A 16,720-nucleotide genomic window follows, 5' to 3' on the forward strand; every position below is an offset into this window, starting at 1 on the left:
TCACAGTTGTGCTCCCGGCTCAAGCCTCAGGAGTTTTTTTTAGACGCTGCGCGCTCGCGCCAGGACGCCTCTTTATACGCGGTCAGGGGGACTAGCCCCCTGACCTGCGTACACCTAAGATGGCGGCAATAATCGGAAGCCTGTCTCGTAATTCAGACACGCCCCCACCAAGTTTTAAAACCAGCACAAATTACCACACCAAAAGTTAAAATCAAGAGCAGCAAGCAATCAATTAAAAGAAATGGACGAAGCTAGTAAATGTGCAAATAGCAAGAAAGGTGCAAATGGCAAGAAAAAATGTTCACGAGTCTCACAGTTGTGCTCCCGGCTCAAGCCTCAGGAGTTTTTTTAGACGCTGCGCGCTCGTGCCAGGACGCCTCTTTATACGCGGTCAGGGGGACTAGCCCGCTGACCTGCGTACACCTAAGATGGCGGCAATAATCGGAAGCCTGTCTCGTAATTCAGGCACGCCCCCACCAAGTTTTAAAACCAGCACAAATTACCACACCAAAAGTTAAAATCAAGAGCAGCAAGCAATCAATTAAAAGAAATGGACGAAGATAGTAAATGTGCAAATAGCAAGAAAGGTGCAAATGGCAAGAAAAATTGCTCACGAGTCTCACAGTTGTGCTCCTGGCTCAAGCCTCAGGAGTTTTTTTAGACGCTGCGCGCTCGCGCCAAGACGCCTCTTTATACGCGGTCAAGGGGACTAGCCCGCTGACCTGCGTACACCTAAGATGGCGGCAATAATCGGAAGCCTGTCTCGTAATTCAGACACGCCCCCACCAAGTTTTAAAACCAGCACAAATTACCACACCAAAAGTTAAAATCAAGAGCAGCAAGCAATCAATTAAAAGAAATGGACGAAGCTAGTAAATGTGCAAATAGCAAGAAAGTTGCAAATGGCAAGAAAAAATGCTCACGAGTCTCACAGTTGTGCTCCCGGCTCAAGCCTCAGGAGTTTTTTTTAGACGCTGCGCGCTCGCGCCAGGACGCCTCTTTATACGCGGTCAGGGGGACTAGCCCGCTGACCTGCGTACACCTAAGATGGCGGCAATAATCGGAAGCCTGTCTTGCCTATGTGTTTAATATCTCGAATAATAAACAATAGATAATTTCTATAGAAGGATAAAACATCTAGAGGGAAAGAGGAGGGAGGGATAATGTTGCCTCCGTGTCTTTAATGAAATCCAGATTCTCTGGTCATGTTAATAGGAGAATCGCAATTTCATTACAAGACCGGAGGCCACCATTATGCTTGTTGGTAGCTTTGTAAGACTACGTCGGACACATGAGGAATAGGTTTACAATAATGCTGGGCAAATGTTCTAGCATTCGACCAGTCAGCAGCTTTAAGTATATCGTCTAACTTACCTCCAGACCAGAATGACTTACTGGCCATTGCACCTCTGATAGAGTGGGGTTTGAAGATATTAAGGTCGATACCTGCTAGGTTCATCACAATTTTAACCCATCTAGAAATTGGACTGGAAGAGATAGGTTTGTGGGGTTTAACAAAGGAGATGAGTAATTGAGTCACAGTAGGAGGACAAAGAGAATTCATTCTAGAATCGTATTCTTTCAGTCAACCACACAGAGTTTAGGGTAAGAATCAAAACGAGGGTAAAAGATGGAATTGGACATGGTCTTGGTTCTTTTGAAGAGATCAAAGTTTACTCCGAACATGTTGTAAGATCTATTAGATATTTCAAGTGCTTGAACATCGGAGACTCTACGACAGGAAATTAAGCAAAGTAAGGTAGCGAGTTTGATGGAAAGGTTTTTATTGTTTAGGAGCGTATTAATAGGCCAGTTCGTAAAAAGGTCAAGAATTAAGTTGACATCCCAGAGGGATTGATATCTGGGTCTAGGAGGTCTTCTGAGTCTGATGCTTTTGAGAACTCTGCAGATAATTGCGTTTTGCCAATTGTCTTACCGTTGACGAGGGAATGACCAGCGGAGATGGCAGATCTATAACAATTGATAAATCTATAACTAAGGCCTCTTTCGAATTGTTCTACCAGAAAATTGATTATGTCAACGATAGGTGCTTGAACGGAATCCAGGTTCCTTTCCAAGCACCAACGAACCCAAGATTTCCAAATGTTGTTGTATCGGTAGTGTGTGCCGGGGGCCCAAGATTCGCCGAGGAGAGTTGAAGCGGTTGACGAAAGTCTTGAGAGGTCATTGGATCTCCTGACACTCTCCAGGCAAGAAGGTTCAGTTTCCCTGATTGAACCATGGGGGTGAAGATGACCGTCTATGTCTGTAAGAAGGTCCACAAGGAAGGGAATTAGGAATGGAAGGTCATAGCTCATCTCTAGGGCAGTTGGGAACCAGGCTTGAGAGGGCCAAAAGGGAGTGATTAGTACGATCGAGCATCGATGGAGTCTGACTTTCTGAAGGACCCTCTGAATCATGGAAAAGGGGGGAAAGGCATAGCTTTTTCTGCCTTTCCAAGGTTGCAGGAAGGCATTCACTGCCAGAGCACCCGGGTCTGGCATCCAACTGTAATAATTCTCGATTTGGAAGGTTAGTCTGCTGGCAAAGAGATCTAATTCCTAAGGACCCCAAAAATTGTTGTGGGAATTGAAGACGGAAACGTTGAGTTTCCAGTCGCTGAAGTCTAAGAGGAATCTTGAGTTCCAGTCTGCGGATACACTGGATTTGCCTGGGAGATATTCGGCTCTTAGAGATATTTTGTGTACCAAGCAGAACATCCAGAGTTTCCTGGCTAGGTTGGAGAGGTCTGCAGATTTGGTTCCACCTAGCCGATTTATGTAGGCGACAGCGGAGATATTGTCCATTTTTAGAATGATGGACCTGCCCTGAATGAATTGTTTGAAACTCATCAAGGCGTAGAGACCTGCTGTGAATTCCAGGAAATTTATGTGATGTGGGGATTCTTCTAGAGACCAGATTCCACCAGTGTTCTGGCCTTGGAAGCAGGCTCCCCAGCCATGAAAGCTGGCATCTGATTTTAAAACGAATTCTGGAGTTGAGCCAAATATTGCTTTCCCATTCCATGCCTCTAGGTTGTCTAACCACCAGATCAGTTCTACTTTTGCTTCTTGGTCTAGAGAGATGAGGTCTCCGTACCAGAGGCCCGATTGAAGGGCTCTGGCTTTCACTCTCTGAAGTGCACAATCATTTAGAGGGCCTGGAAAGATGGCTTGTATAGAAGAAGAAAGGAGACCTAGTAATCTGGCTAGTTCCCTTAGGGCATTAAACAACAGAAGAGTGCGCATTGAATACCAGTGGTAAAACTAAGTGTGTCTGTACATATAAGCTTACAGTGGTATATACACAAGTATATGCATATATAAATTGAAAAAGTGCTGCTGAAAAAATCAATCAGATATTTGTGTAGAACCCTCACTCACCGACCTAGTCGGTGACATGCTTCATCATAGGGTTCCACCAGGGGTGCCTACTGCACCTCTGGTGTGCTTCAACGCTTGGATTTATAGCGGAGCGCAAATATCAGACAATCGGAATACTCGAGTGTGATAGAAAAAGTGAAGTTTAAAAATGCCCAAAGAAATCGCCCCAAAATTTTTTAATAATGACGAATCAGGCACTAGGTTTAAAAACAGATATAGGATTACTAATACTGATAGTTATTGATCAGATACATCCTAATAGGTTATCTAAACAAATGGTCGACATGTTTCAGCTTTTTTTTGTTAGTCACAAAGCTTTATTCAGGACCTAGTAGATAATACCTAAAAATCACCTTGGCGGTCTCCGGGCTCGGTGGTACTAACAAGGTTGATCTGCCAGGCTGAGGACTTGGACGAACTGTTCTGTAGTCCCGCCACCCACCTTCTTGCCTAAGGAGCGAGGTTTTTCTTTTTAAACATATCCTGAGGCCCTCGTGGATTTTTCGAGGCCAATTACAAAACCGTGAGTGTATCCGGTCCTTTTGAACCTTAGGTTAGGGTAAGCCTTAGAGAGCTTATACCACCAAGATGATTTTTAGGTATTATCTACTAGGTCCTGAAGAAAGCTTTGTGACTAACAAAAACAAGCTGAAACATGTCGACCATTTGTTTAGATAACCATATTGTTTAGATAACCTATTAGGATGTATCTGATCAATAACTATCAGTATTAGTCATCCTATATCTGTTTTTAAACCTAGTGCCTGATTCGTCATTATTACAATTTTTTGGGCCGATTTCTTTGGGCATTTTTAAACTTCACTTTTTCTATCACACTCGAGTATTCCGATTGTCTGATATTTACGCTCCGCTATAAATCCAAGCGTTGAAGCACACCAGAGGTGCAGTAGGCACCCCTGGTGGAACCCTATGATGAAGCATGTCACCGACTAGGTCGGTGAGTGAGGGTTCTACACAAATATCTGATTGATTTTTTCAGCAGCACTTTTTCAATTTATATATGCATATACTTGTGTATATACCACTGTAAGCTTATATGTACAGACACACTTAGTTTTACCACTGGTATTCAATGCGCACTCTTCTGTTGTTTAATGTTCTAGCTCAGGGGGAATAAGAGTGTGACTCAACCCTCCCTCTCTTGTTGTTTTCATTTAGTTCCCTTAGGGGACATTATTGAAGTTTTAGGATGTGTCTTATTTCTTTATTTATTTTTGATATTTTCTTTGGAGGTAGGAGTAACAGACATTTTGTGGTATCTACAGAAAAACCTAGGAATTCTAAGTTTTTGGAAGGGGAAAGGATTGACTTTTCTCTGTTTCTGATAAACCCCAGGTTTTCTAATAGCTCCATCACAGTTTTCAGGTCTTGAAGGAGTTGACAGTGGTCCCGAGAGAGGATGAGAATATCGTCTAGGTAATGTATCATGCGAATACCCTTTTCTCTTAAGGATGGAGCGATTGATCTCATTACCTTGGTGAAACACCAGGGGGCTGAAGAGAGACCGAAGGGAAGGGCTTTGAATTGGAAAAGATGTTTTTTCCATAGGAATTGAAGGAAGGGTTTGTGAACTTTGGCCATGGGAATGGTAAAGTAAGCGTCCTTTAGGTCTAATTTTACAAGCCAGTCTCCCTCTAAAAGTAGGTCCCTCAGGAGGTGAATTCCCTCTATTTTGAAGTGTCTGTAAACAAGGTATTTGTTGAGGTCTCTTAGATTTATGACGGGTCTCCAACCTTTGTCTTTCTGTTTGACAAGGAATAGGGTGCTTATAAATTTTAGCATCTCTATGGGCACTTCTACTATTGCGCCCTTCTGAAGCATGGAGGAGATCTCCTCTATTATCTTTTCCTGATCTAGGGTAAGAGACATTTCTTTTGGGAAAGAAGATTGGTAAGGAGTTTGGGTAAAGTCTATCATGAATCCCCTCACGGCTAGGGACACCCAAGGAAAAAGAGGTGTGCTGACCTCCCGTAAAGGTAGAGGTACTAGGACCTCCAGTGCTCTTGGGGAAAAAATCAAAGTTTTTAAATTTTTTGGCTCTTTTTCCCCTTGTATGAGTGAGATCTTCGTTAGTGAGAGTATGTTGGTCTAGGGAGTTAATATCCTCCTCAGATAGGAAGGATCTTTTAGATGTAATCACTTTAGACAAGGTCTCCAACATACAGGATCTCATTTCCTCGTGAATGATGTCTTTAAAAGCCTCATTGTTTAAATTGGGGGTAGGTGAGCTAGCCTCTGCTTCGTCTGAGTCGAAATCAGACAGGATAGGTGAAAATAGGAGCGGAAAGGTGAGTAGAGTATTCTCTTTTCCTATTATTTATTTATTTAAATATAAGTTCTCTCTCTCCCTCTTTTTTTTTTTTTAAATATAGTATAATAATGAGGATTAATAAATAATTGTATCTTTCCCTTTTTTTTTCTTTTTGGGTAGGGGAATGAGGGTTTATAGATATTAATTAAATTAGTGTAGATGATATATATCTCTCCTCTCCCCTTATTTATTTATTTTTAGGCAAAGTTGAGGCAGGAAAAAAAACTGTCCAGCTGGTTAACTGTCTTCCTCCGGTGATCGTAATGGCCTCGAGCGCGATCACCGGAGGTGGTTTACGTATTGGTTGCCATGAAACGTGTAGAACATGCAAAGCTGCCTGAAAGGCAGGAAAAAGATTGGAGGAATGTTCCCTGGCAACGCGACGACGTTAGCGTCGCGCTGCCAAGGTTCATTCCTCTAATTTGCTAAAGTGGGGAGGCGCCGATGTGCGCCGGTGTTAAATTTTAGTAAAATCACAAAAGACTTTGTTAGCGGATGAGAGAGCCGAGCAGCGGGAAAAGTAAAGTCCGGGTTTTGGTAGGGAGGCTTCGACGTGATAGAACACCGAAATATAAATTATTTAGAGGTTGGGCGCGTGGTCATGATTCAACTTCCATAAATTGGAGGTGGACATGACGGTAACGAAGGAGGGGGGGGGGCGAGTCCCAAAACAGAGCGGATGTGAGGCAGAGCGCCCAAAGAGGAACACGGGCACATAAAATTATACGGGCACATAAGGATTATACATGGCACATAAGGATTATAGTAAGGTAAAACAGAAGTGTAGTAATGTACATCAAACAAATTACAATATAAATGCAAGTTAGAGAGAAATGTATAAGAGAACTTATCTGCCTGGAGCCGCATTTAAAAGAGGCTGAATGTTGTGTGCTCATGCCTTTTATTATTGTTAACATTCTATTTGGAACACTTACTTTATGATGTATGCAGCTGCTTGGAGACGCATTAAAAGTGATAAGCATTATGGTGGGCTCCGGTCTTGTAATGAAATTTAAACAGTTTGGTATTAATGGAAAAGTTACTAACATTCGGTAACACCTTATCTGGTAGAGACATGATCTAATTGCAGATTCTTTACCTTTGAACTTCCAGGCGTCAGGCTGGATCCGGAAGATTTTTCCTAGCAGTACCCCTGCACGCCTGTAGGTGGCGTCTGTGGACACCATGTGACGCAGTCTGCGTCATGTCCGTTGTTGTCATAACGTTTGCGTCGTCCATATAATCGCTACTCCGGCGTGCGTATGTCAGTACCTTTCACGACTTTCCACGCCAGAAACGTGAAGCCATCAAGTGACTGACCATAGTGTGTTGAAAAAGAAGCTAGGGCCCTGAAGGGGACCAGCCCTGACACTAAAAGCAATTCCGCAGTGCGGGGAGGATGGATGGGCCAGTAAAGAATCTGCTGCTAGATCATGTCTCTACCAGATAAGGCGTTACCAAAGGTAAGTAACCTGGCCATCTGATAGAGACATCTAGCTGCAGATTCCTTAATTTTGAACAGATACCCAAACAATACCTTCCCCAGACGAGGGACTGCGGAAAAGCTTTAATCCAGGAAATCCTGCAAAACTGAGAGGCCAAACTGGCTTTCCCTGTGAAACTGAGAATCTAGGCAATAGTGTCTGGAGAATGTGTGCAGAGATGCCCACGTGGCCGCTTGGCAGATATCGGCAATAGGAACCCCACACTGGAGGGCCATGGTGGCTGCCTTCGCCCTGGTGGAATGGGCCCTGGGGCCTTCAAGAGGCTGTTTCTTTGCTAAGGTGTAGCATATTTTGATTCAGAGTGATCTGGTCCTCTTTTGGACAGCACGCCCCTTCTTTGCTCCCACGTACCCTATAAAGAATTGGTCATCCACTGTAGCGCTTTAGTGCAATCAAGGTAGAACGATAACGCTCTTTTGGGTTCAGACGGTGGAGATGCTTCTCATCTTTGGAAGGGTGCGGAAGTGCATAGAAAGTGGGCAGAGTAACGGACTGTCCCAGATGGAAGAAAGTTACAAACATGGGCAAAAAAGAAGCCCTAGTTCTTAGCACCACTTTGTCCGGAAAGACTGTCAGGTAAGGAGGCTGTGATGACAGTGCCTGCAGTTCGCTCACCCTCCTGACAGAGGTAATTGTCACCAAAAAGGCTGTTTTGATAGTGAGCAACTGTACAGGGCAGGTATGCAGTGGGTCAAATGGTGCACACATCAAGAAAGTAAGGACCAAATGAAGGTCCCATTGTGGCATAAGAAAAGGAGAAGGGGGAAAACAAGTGGGATAACTCCTTCAAAAACCTCTACACTAGAAGGGACTTAATAAGTGAAGGCTGATCTGGCAGCGGAAGAAAAGCTGAGAAGGCCGAAAAGTAGCCCTTCATCGTGCCCAAAGCAGAGCCCTGCTGGGCCATGGAAAGGATAAGGGATCAATAGACCATTCTGTACAATATTTGCAAAGTCTGTTCTCTGTATACTGATTACGTGGAGGGACGCCTGGCTGACAGAATAACTTCACAGACTTCGGTAGGAAGGTCAAAAGCTGTCAACTGTCGCTGTTCAATCTCCAATCAAGGAGGCAGAGTGGACAGGCTCGGTGGAGGACCCTTATCTGCTGCTGCGACAGAAGAGCCTCCTGAAGGGGCAGCCTGATCCAAGGATCGATGCTCATAGCCAGAAGCTCGGGATACCAAACTCTCTGGGGCCAATCTGGAGACACAAGAATGACTTGTGCCCACTCTTGATCTTCTTGAGCACTTTGGGCAGGAGTGGTATGAGCGGAAAGGCGTACAGGAGGCTTGAGATCCGCTTGTGACAAAAAGCGTTGCCAAGCGAGAGCCACTTTGAAAACTCCAATGTGCAAAACTGCTGACATTGCTGGTTCTGTTCGGCGGTGAACAGATCTAACCAAGGCTCTCCCCACCGCTGAAAGAGACCTTGTACCACCTCAGGATGGAGACACCACTTGTGATTTGCAAGGCACCTTCGGCCGAGTTCATCTGCTCTGGCATTCGGAGAACCGGCCAGATGTTGAACCACCAGGGAAAAGACCTGTTGTTCCAGCTAAGTCCAGAGGCGCAGAGCCTCTTGACAGAGTCCATGATCCCACTCCGCTCTGTTTGTTGCAGTACCACATGGCGGTAGTGTTGTCCGTGAACAACTGAACTAGCCTTTCCTTGATAGATGGTAATAAGGCTTTCAGTGCCAATCGGATCGCACAAAGCTCCAATAGGTTGATATGGAGCTTGGCTTCCAGGGAGACCAGAGTCCTCTGATCTCCACCTCCTCCAGATGGCCGCCCTATCCCAGAAGAGACGCATCCGTCACTACTGTGAGATCTAAGTGGGGAAGAAAGAGGGGTCTGCCTCTGACCCAATCACAGTTTGTCAGCCACCACTGCAAGTCTTTCACAGTGCCCTCTGATATCTGAACCAGGTCAGTGAGATTTCCTCGATGCTATGCCCATTGGAACTTCAGGTCCCACTACAGGACACGCATGTGCCAGCTGGCATGGTTCACCAGCAGGATGCAAGAGGCAATGAGGCCCAACAACCTCAGAGTCATTCTCACTGAAATCCAGGATGAAGGCTGAAACATCGGGATCATAGCCTGAATATCCTTGACTCGCCGTTCGGGAGGATAGGCCTGAAACTGCACTGTGTCCAGAACTGCCCCAATAAAAAGGAGCGTCTGAAAGAGAGCCAGGTGTGACTTTGGCACGTTGATAGTGAACCCTAGAGAATGCAGGAGGTTCGCCGCATTCTGGAGGTGGGAGATACTTGGGTGAGCCTGCTGTTAACAACCAGTCATTGAGATTGGGAACACTGGAATCCCTGATCTTATCAGATGGGCTGCGATCACCACCATCACCTTTGTGAACAACGAGGGGCACTGGTGAGGCCGAAGGGGAGCACTATAAACAAAGTGCTTGTGGCCCACCGTAAACTGAAGGTAGCGGCAATGGGCAGGCAGGACGGGGATGTGAAAATAGGCATCCTGCAAATCCAGGGCTACCATTCAGTCTCCCAGGTCCAGGGCAGACAGGACCTAAGCTAGTGTGAGCATCTTGAACGTCTCCATTTGAGGAAGAAATTGATGGCTCTGAGGTCGAAGATAGGACGAAGGCCTCCGTCCATCTTTGGGACCAGAAAATACCGGGAATAACAACCACAGCCTATTTCTGTCCTAGGTACAGCCAAGAGAGTTTTGACTTCCTCTCGGAGTAAGGCAAGGTAATCCTCCGTCAGCCGATCGTACAGTGGAGGGAATGGATGGAGAGGTAGTCTCGAAGGGGAGGGAGTAGCCGCTTAGGACTATTTGCAACAACCACCTGTCTGAGGCGATGTCTCGCTAGTGGTGGAGATAATGGCATATTCTGCCACCAACTGGTCGTGATTGATCCTGGGGGATTGAACTAGGAGGGTTTTGCGGTGGAGGAGAGGATCATGGCTTGGCTTGACTTCTGGCCTCTCAACCCTTAGGATCAGGGTGAATCACGTCCATGGCCCCGCAGAGGTTGCTGAACTTGCAGGGCCCTCTGGCGGGAATAGGGTTGGTGCGGTTGGTAGGCCCTTCCGTAGCCACGAAAGGAGCGAAAAGCAGACACAGGCCAGGATGTAGTGGTGAGGCCAAATGACTTGGTCGTAGCCCGCGAGTCCTTGACACGCTCAAGTGCGGCATCTGCTTTGTCTCCAAAGAGACAGGAGCTATCAAAGGGCATGTCTATAAGATTAGCTTGGATATCCCCAGTAAAACCAGACATTCTCAGCCAGGCATGGCAAAGTACAGCAACCGTTGTGGAAATCACTCTGCCCAGCGAGTCTGTCGTGTCCAAGCCACATCAGATGGCGAACTTCGCTGCATCTCTCCAGTCTGAAATGACTTGGAAGAGTAGAATTCGGTCCTCCTTCAAGACTCTGGGCAGCACCAGCCCAACCGTGTCCCATAGCAAAAGGGAACAACAGCCACAAAGAAATGCAGTGTTCACAGACCGCAATACTAGACTGGGGGGAAGTAAAGATTTTCTACCCAAAGCTTTCCAGTCTCTTGGATTCCCTGTCCGGGGGTGCGGAAGGGAATGCGCAAAGGAAACTGGAAGCTTGAACCACTAAGCTTTGTGGGGTGGAGTGGACAGTGAGGAAAACTAAGTCATGCAGGGCAATGGTGGAGGGCAATCGTTCCATTCATAGGAGCCCCTGCGCTGGGACCAGGTGCCTAGAAGAATGTCCGTCAAGCACACCAGAATTTGGAGAGGTAGCCAGTCCACTGGCCTCACCCTCTTCCTTGTACTAGCCCATTTCATGCTCAGGCTGGTCTTGTAAAGGGTCCAGCGACCCCTTCCACTTTTTCTCCATTCCTATTCCTTCAAAATAAGGCTGAGGAACCGACCTAGGACCCAGGGGTGTTGTTAGTGGCAGAATCAGCATCAGTAAGCACCGATCCATCTCTGAGTCGTCAGGGATAAGAATGGGGCTGGTGCCAGCGGTGTTAGGAGTCTCGGCACGGGGGCCAGAGAAGGTCGCAGTGGCATGACCGTTGCTGGTCCAGATCCACCACTGGATCCATTAGGGGCTTCGGTGCTAGGGTCAGAGCTGCCGGCGCGGAATCCAATGAAGCTCCCTCTGAGCCTCCGTGGTCCGAAGGCATGCCGGAAGGATCAGGTCGCCTAAATGAGGCACATGGTGTCATAAATTTTTTAAAGCTGGGCAGAGGTCACTCTGGCTCCTGGAAAGGCAGGGAATCGCAGACCCGATCCATGTGCAGGTTCTGCAGAACGAGGCCTAGAGCGTGGAGACTCCTCAGTCACACTGGCCGACAGATGGAGAGAAGTTGAAGTACGCTTAGGCTTCTTGCGTTTCCTATGCCGCTTACTTGACCGACCCGATGACTTCTAGTGGGAGGACAAGGACCTAGGACTCCTGGAGCGGTGCCTCGACCTTCCTCTTGACTGAAAACGAGACCTGCGGGACAAACTGTGCGGTGCTGGGCGCCAGGCCGCAAGCAGCTTTAGGAACCGCTCCCTCAACGTTTTATGGAGCGGAGCTTCGAGTCGCGGCCACGCATCAGGCACCGGAGACAAATCAAGTGCGGATCCATCACCGACATGGCACGATGGCCTCACGGTTTGAATCCAGAAGTCTAATTTGACATGTTGGAAAAGCTAAACACCAAAAATAGTCGAAAAAAGCCTGTCAAAAAGTGACAGAAGGTAGCTCTCTTCACGGATCTGCACTAGCTGGCACAGAAAGGAAAGAACTTACATCAGCGTACCGAGGTGGCGCCTATATAGGTGACGCAGAAGTCACTTCTGGCGCAGATGTCACTTCTGGCGCAGACGTCACTTCTGGCGCAGACGCTGCCATCATCATGCGGAGCCGTCCGACGTCACCTACCGGCGCGCAAGGGTATTGCTCGAGCAAAAGTCTTCCGGATCGAGTTTGACACCTAGGAAATTCAAAGGTAAGGAATCTGAGGCTAGATGTCTTTACCAGATTTAGAATGTTAGTGATTCCATGAGTTCTGCTTATCTTGTCTGTATTCCACATTCTGCTCTTGGCAACTTTGTGATGTTCTTTTCAAACTGTGTCTTTGCGACAGTTGGTTGGGGACTTCCACTCAAGAGATTAGCACAGGACATGAGCTTCCACTTTCGTAGAATAAAGTTCTTGCTTCTCCATGGTTGCATGGATTCTTCATTGCCACATTTGGTGACAAGCTCCGTGTCTTAGGTGGAAGTTCACACATTGGATTCAAGAATTACTTCGTCTTTGCTGCAGCCTCATCCTGTACACATCTTCCCTGATGCTGTGAAACACTGTTTACTCCTCATCCTTCTTCCGCTTTTTCGCTGGGGTTTCTAACTTGCCTGGTTTTAGGGCTACATTGTTTGAGTACGGCCGAGTGAAGCCACTGGTAGGCAACCAAAACACACCAATTTCTTTCCTTCACATAACTTGCTCAGTGTTCTAGACTTTTGGAAGCCCTCAGTCTGAGGACATGAACATCATCATACGTGTGACATCACAATGTGGCAGCTGTCTTGGATGTGGCCAACTCATCAAGAGTTACACTACTTTTGAGCAATCAAATTCTTTTCAAGCAGTTTGATCTACTTTCATTTAAATTCTTAAGCAATTAATCCTTTCTCTTCTTTTCAACTGACCAATTTCCCCTCGTGACCAACTCCTCTTCATGACATTTTAATGGTACTGTAAGGAAGGATATATTTTTTGTCTAAAGTGTTTCTAGACATTTTTCAATTTTTAATAGGTGTCTGGCATTGCATTTTCATACATGGCTTCCAATCACAACTTAGTTCAAATTCCACCATTTCTACAAAAGCTGGGAAAACTTCCTGTGCAATGGAAAAATTGTCACGTTTCTTTGAAAGTTACTCAGTGGCCATTGATGCCACCAAGTTTGAAACAGTGAGAAAAACAGCCTTACTTCTCCGTCACTTAGACAAAGAAGGGCAACAGATTTTTGATAATTTATCTGAACTGGAAGTTCCCACTTGTGAATGTCATTGTTGGGATGAGTACATGGAGGTAGTAACAACACTCAAGAATAAATTTGCAGAATAGCCAAATGTCTTGTTGGAAAGGTTCATCTTTTTCCGGCGAAAACAGTCTATAGATGATAGTGTTGAAGAATTTGTCTCAGGTCAAAGGTTTTTGGCACCTACCTGTAATTCGCTTGGATTTATATTAAGGACCATCTTGCAAACAGTTTTTTCTCTAAAAACAATCAAGGAACAGCTTGCAGTGACCCTACCTTATCTGAAGTAATTAACACTGCCAAAAGCATCAAACGTTGATTAATTTCCAGCAAACTTATGACCTTGGAACATTCGATTAATCCTCACGCTGCTGTGAATCCATTTTCTGAAGGAGAGCCTGTGATTGCAATTACTGTAAAAGGATAAATTCAGTAGAAATGTGCCAAAGAAAGGGCAAATTGCATGTAACCGGTGTAGGCCCAGATCCCACTTGGGCAATCATGTATATTGTCCTGCGTTTGGTAAGCGTTGTAATAAGTAAAATGCTTGCTATATTGAACAGTGTGGGTATTGATATGGATGAGTGTACAAGTGACTTATCTGAATTTCTTCCCAACATTGAGACAGATCATAATTAGGGCTCCCGGTTTTATGGAATTTATTTTTTGGCCATTTCCGTCTGTATTTATCCATGTTTATTTTTTGGGCATGTTTTCTGTATTTATCCACATTTATTTTTGCCACAAGCAAAAGACGACGCCACAGCTAGTAATTTTCCACACTTATTTAAATTGACAATGCACACAAATGCCCTCGGTTGTTATTGGTCAACACAATACATTCATCTGAAAACTTTGCCATTGTAGTACAAGCACATGCGCATTTCAAGAGACTTTGAGGACATTGAGGCTCTTTCTGGTTTATGAAATGTCACATGTAGGGTTGCAGGAGGCTGGATAGATGCACAGCTTCTGGGGCAGCTCTCGGGACAGCCCAGGACAGAGATGGTATATCTGCTGGGTGCTGAACTAAATTGGGGCAGGGTGCCAGCAAGAACGCAAGCTGCCATCCCTTCTGTAGAATGCAGACAATGTAATCAATGTGCGATCTGGTAAGTGGCGTAACGAAACTTGAGGGGGCCCCCCCGCAAGGTACAAGAAGGGCCCCCGCTCCGGATTTAATCCTCAATCAGGAGTAAATTGTGTTTTTTCTTTATTATGTGGGTGGGGTCTTTAACGGTGCTGCTTGTCACCTCAGGTGCTTGCTATAGACTTCTATTCTGATACCTAACAAAGGAACACATTTGCTGGTAAATTGTAATGGAGATTTACTTTCATCTAGTGGCTTTCAATTTTATACTGTGAGAATAAGATTAGATTCCAAAGGTGAATGTTTATATGTGTATTGATCAAGCTGGAATCTTTAAGCATTTTTACGTATTTGTAAAAACTCTAAATTCTGAAAAAATACAACACATCCCGAAACATGTAGTGATCCGTAAGTCAGGAGTTCAGGCCTTCATACTTCCGAGGTCTTTCAGATAAGCACCATAACAGAGGGTAATAGATGAGATATGTATCATGAATGTGTAACATATTGATGACTGATCTGTCAAAACCTATCTCTGACTAAAGCTTGTCAAATTTAATATAAAAAGGGGAGAAGGAAAAAGGTTACTGAAAAAGACACGGGCCACGTGAGTTTAGGTTAGACACCAGCTAATCTATTAACTATCGGACACAGTAACCATGGGAAGAAACTGGCATCTGACCTAGGCTTCACACCTACTTGGTGAGATAAGAAGACATTGCTGCGGGAAGCACCTTGTGACAAAGCTGCTGCCTGCATGTGAATGAATACATGAATTAATGAAGAATTCATGAAGATTGGATGTGTGAATGGGTATGGTAGTCAAGCTCAACTTTATGTGTGCCCTGAGATCAGAGTGAAACCTGATGGTTAAAAGTTTCCATTTCGACACGGACGACACAGACTTTTATCCTTCCCCGACTCTTCTAGAGAAGGCACCAGAGAGCACATCCAGTGACCCAATGCCCACCACTGCACATCTGAGCTTATTTACAGTATCTACAGTGACCAATGCCCAACACTCAGTCTCCATCTGAGCCTATCTAGAGCCAGGCAGGCGGAAAAATTTCAGTAACGTAGGCACAACACTCTCAGTGTCTATCGAAGCTTGTCCAGAGCAGTCAGAAGAGAGCACATTCAGTGTCTAAGACAGCTTCCCGGGCACACACACAGCCGCACCCAAGTACTTCACAGGTCTTTAAAAGACCATTTGCTTGTTAATGGGCTTTGTTGTTTTTTCACCCTTTCTTAGAGCTCCTGTTCCCCACTTTGCTTACTGCTGGAAGAATAAGCCCCCCTGAAATGTTTTCTTAGCCCCCCCCGAAATTTGACTCTAGTTGCGCCTCTGTGCTGTTAATGTCCTACATGTATACCGAACATTCATGGCATGTAAATAATCTATATGCGCCCTTGGTCGATGAACAATTATGCGCTGCAACTACACACAACACCTCGTGCACCATCCCTGGCTTGTGCACATAAGCTGGGTAAGGACACCCTCCCAACGTTCGGCACACAAACACGCCACAAAAACACATGTGCAACTGCACAAACTCCGCCAGTGTTTCTACACTGACCTGTAAAGTTGCATCGAGGGACCTGTAAAGAGCCGAGGGAACGACTAAACCGGCAACTTAAAAACACCCATCCCAAAGGGAAAAGATTCGAGCACGGCAGCACTGCATATTTTGCTAGTATTTTGCCGTTTTAACATATAAATACAGACAAAGGAAAAATAGATTTCCGTCTGTATTTATATGTAAAAATCTGTTTAAACGGAAAACCGGGAGCCCTAATCATAATCCAGGTGGCAAAGTGAAAGACATGTTCTATAAGGTGTTGGGGGTTAATGTTACCTTAAACATGATGGCTGACTCTGGAGCTCCCATCACAATTTAACCAGATTTGTTTTTTCATCAATTTTAGACGCACACCTAAAATAGCTTTTTTCTTTAAAAAAAAATCTATGTTTAGGAGGTGACGTAGAACCATTTGCTCTACATGTTAGGATAGTGGGAACATGGCGAACATGATTGGTCATATTTATTTTATTATGTGTAAGACTTGGAATGCCTCTATCTGTGTGCGACTGTTTAAGCATACTACTATCGTCCATCCCCAAAAGTGGTGTTATCTACTCTCCCTTGACCTCCTGATTTCAACAGTGAGCCTAGCTCTTGTGCGCACTGAAGGCTTTGCAAGTGCAATATAGTAGTGGACCTTGACATTGAAAATCCCCTTGTATTTGCTTCAATTTAGCTATACGTCAAACCGAGCTGACTAGAAAATAGACGAGCATGACCAAACAGACCAACAGATTTCTAGGGATTAAGGTGATTAACGGCACAGCCAAATAAGCACTCCACAAATTCACTACTCTCTGGCATATATCACACCGCAAAGAAGCCAACATTTAAATA

The sequence above is a fragment of the Triturus cristatus genome, chromosome 5_1 (assembly GCF_964204655.1).
Source record: "Triturus cristatus chromosome 5_1, aTriCri1.1, whole genome shotgun sequence".
Lineage (NCBI taxonomy): Eukaryota > Metazoa > Chordata > Amphibia > Caudata > Salamandridae > Triturus > Triturus cristatus.